General features: G+C 49.3%; 1 long non-coding RNA gene across 1 annotated transcript; it reads left to right on the top strand.

Annotated features, from left to right (window-relative positions):
- Positions 1-271: 271 nt before the first annotated feature.
- LOC143646199 (uncharacterized) lies at positions 272-2,911 on the top strand. The gene is made up of 3 exons (XR_013157373.1): positions 272-547; positions 1,002-1,133; positions 2,822-2,911. It is a non-coding gene; the product is annotated as an uncharacterized LOC143646199 (long non-coding RNA).
- The last annotated feature ends 422 nt before the right edge of the window (positions 2,912-3,333 follow it).

Raw genomic sequence — 3,333 nt, 5'->3', positions numbered from 1 at the left:
AGTAGGAGCTCAATATATATTATTTCTCTTTCCTTCCATTCAGGCCTCCTTACTTCTTACCAGAGCTACTGAATCAGCCCCTGGCTCTTGGCTCTCAGTCACAAGTATTTGTTGATGATCCGCTATGATGGTTAATTTCATGTGTCAAGCAAGCACTTGCCTGATTGTTACTGGGAGGGTACTTTGTAGAGAGATTTAAATCATGTCAGTTGATTACATCTTTGGCTGCTTGCATCTACAGTTAACAAAGGAGTTATTAATAACCTAATGTTTATTCTAGTATTTTTAAACCAGTTTCTGTAATTAAATTCTCCAGACTGGGTCCCTAACCCACAAACGTCCCGTCTGTGATTTCCCTCGATTTTTTTTGCATCTAAACTCTCCTCCAGTAATATTTACCTAGTCTAGTGCCTCTATTACTCAGGGACCCTTTTCCTTCTGGGAAATGGGCAAACTACTCCAGCGAGCGCGTGACAACGCTGCAGATATGTCGCCACTCCGACAGATCACCTTTGCACTTTGACCTGGTCCTCTTGAGGCCACGCAGGTCAGCAGCGGGATTTCAGAAGGACTGGGCAGGCTGGGAGGGGAGGCACCTCGGTGCTCGCCGCGTTTTCACTGCACCTCAAATCCCATCCTGGAAGGGGCAGCCAGTTCCCCTCAGCACAAACCTGCGTCCTGCACCCACCCCTCCCCATCCCTGCCGACTCTCAAGGGACCGAAAGAGCCCTGGGTGTTTTCTCCCTAATCCTCGTACCCATTCCTGGGAGGATGGAGGTATCCTCATTGCCATTTTTTTTTTCTCCAAATGAAACAAAGCCCCAGAAAGCTTTAGTGACAGACCCGAGGTCACCCCCAGGAGCCGGTGGCCGGGATGGGAACAGAGCTCAGACCGGCCGGTCTCCCAGCCCGTTAGTCTCCATTAGCCCTGCTGTCTCGCTGGATTCCCCTTGCAGTTTTAATTGAATATCATGTTCTTCTTCACTTCCTGCCTTAAACAGGGCAACAGCTGCCACTTACCCTCCTGAGCCGGCTGGCGGTACTTCAGTGGTGGGTGAGGTTATCCTGGGATATAAAGTGAGTGGAGCGTTTCAGGATAAAAGGGCCCATCAAAACAGAAGATCTTCACCAAGGTATAAAAGGGACGTCCCGACTTAACTGCTTTCCCTGACTTTCACGTGACGCCACGTCAGGGACCAGGCTAAGAGGGAAAGCTGCTTGGGAGGAGGTTGGAAGGAGGGGCTCCTGTGTGGCAAGAAATGAAAGACGTGTGCGTAATTGGATGAAAACTCCTTGGCATTGCTGGACTGTCCCCAGCTGCAGGTTCTTTTCCTGCGGACGCTGCTCTGTTGTTTCAGGAGGTTTAAAAGCAGGAAGACTTAAGACACAGTTCACCGCATTCCCTCTACTGTTTGGCATCCTCAGTGGTGGTTCTAAAACGTTGGGGTGCCTCAGAAGGTCCTGGGCTGCTGGCTGAAGACGTTGGCTTGTGGCTCTATCCTGGGAGGCGGTGGGTCAGGAGAATTGGTGACTGGCTTGGAGAGCCCACTTAGGACAAGCTGATCAATGCCCATCCATCTTTGGAAATGATGCCCCTGCTTCCATAGACATTTTGGAAAGGTCTTCCCCTGGGAAGAGTCAAAGGGGTAAACCTGGAAGGGAGGGAGTTTTGTATCTTCACAACCGCTAACATGGTGACTCTACTCCACGAACGTCAGGCTTGGGGGGCGTCAGAACCGCCTGTTTGCCTCTGTTGTTGCCGCCACCAAAGCATTTACAAACTGTCTGCAGGTGGGGGAAGCCCCTGATCCCCCCCACCCACCCCCACCCACCCCCACCCCCAGTGCTAGGAGGACCCCAGGAGAAGAGGGCAATCTTGCCCTTGGAAATCTGAGCAGTTTGGTGCAGGCCAAGAGGAAATTGCAAAACTTCCCAACCAAAATGTTTACTTCCCAAAGAGATAAAAAGCAGCCCAGGGTCATAAATCTGTGCCAGCACACCCAGGACCCGGAGGTCAGGCTAGAGGCCCAGAAAGGGGGATAAATGTGCCCTGAGGGTGACGAATGCAATGCAAGGTGGGAGTTCCCTGGCCACCAGGCGCACAGCGTCTCCGAAGCTGGAGTGGCGTGGGGGTGGGGGCCTAAGGACTAGCAGATACACCCTGGAGGGCAGAGCTGGGCTTACCAGGCAGCTGGGACAGCAGTGTCGGGGGAAGCGTTTAGTCCCAGGACCCTGTACTAGTTATCTGCCTTCTCTGGAACTCAGCTTAGGCCAGTGGACCAAAAAGAAGCAAGTTGACCAAAAAGAAGACAGGGTATAAAGACACGGCAGACTCTGCTCTAAACCGAGAACCTGAGCTGAACTAGGGGTAGGGTGACCAGGTGGCCAGTTTGAACCCACAATGGGGGGCTCTCTGCCCAACTATGCCCCATACTGGTCAAGTGGGCACCTGAGGAAGGGGCTGTAATTACTCTGAGGGACCTGCGGAGTGTTCAGGAAATCAAGGCCTGAATTACAGGACTAACGACGCCGTCACTGTTAACTGCCATTTCGGGGCCTTCTCATTTTCAGCATGCTCAAATTCCTCTCTGGGGCAGCATTTTCCACACTCCCATCCACGTCAACCTCTCAGGCACCCTCAAGTTATGAAAATATATAGAAAGGTGTCCTTAGAATGAGGGAAATGCTTTATACTTTTCCCACTGAACTCTTGAGCATTGAGGGTGCAGAGGCTGATGAGAAAGAGGTCATTTCCAAGGGCAAAAGATGGGCCTGCTGGTTCTAAACCTGTTTATACACTTTAATCACTTTCCATTGCTAGAGAATGAAGCAAATAATCATCGTCTGGATTGAGGAAGAAAGAAGTGGAGAACTTTTAGATGATTTGAACTCAAAATAAAGCTTGTTCCCTTCCAATAAAGCGTTGTAATGTTTGTGATGTTAGATAAGTCCTTTAACCTCTCTCTGTCTGATCTTTTTTTCTCTCCCTAATACAGCTGTCATTTCATACAGTAAGCAAATCATGAATCATAGCTGACTTTGAGGGACCTGGAGTTTTACTTTGCAAAGGCAGCAATAGCTGAGCACAATATTAATGTGTAGTTGCTTGCAATAAATATCACAAACTCAATTTTAAAGCCTGTAGAACTTTGATGGGCAAGTCTCACAAAGATATGGATAAACATGTAAAGTTGAGATATCACCATTCAACAGAGTTGAGTCTCTTCGGTGGCCTTCTCTCTTCTAGAGCAATCATCACTAAAGGCCATCTTACATCTCTGAAATACAGTGACAAATGAAACAAATCAGGACATGGAGAGGTAGCAAGGGATA

This window comes from Tamandua tetradactyla, chromosome 9 (assembly GCF_023851605.1).
Source record: "Tamandua tetradactyla isolate mTamTet1 chromosome 9, mTamTet1.pri, whole genome shotgun sequence".
Lineage (NCBI taxonomy): Eukaryota > Metazoa > Chordata > Mammalia > Pilosa > Myrmecophagidae > Tamandua > Tamandua tetradactyla.
The sequence above is the reverse complement of the archived record's forward strand: the minus strand, read 5'-3'. Positions and strand labels throughout refer to the sequence as shown.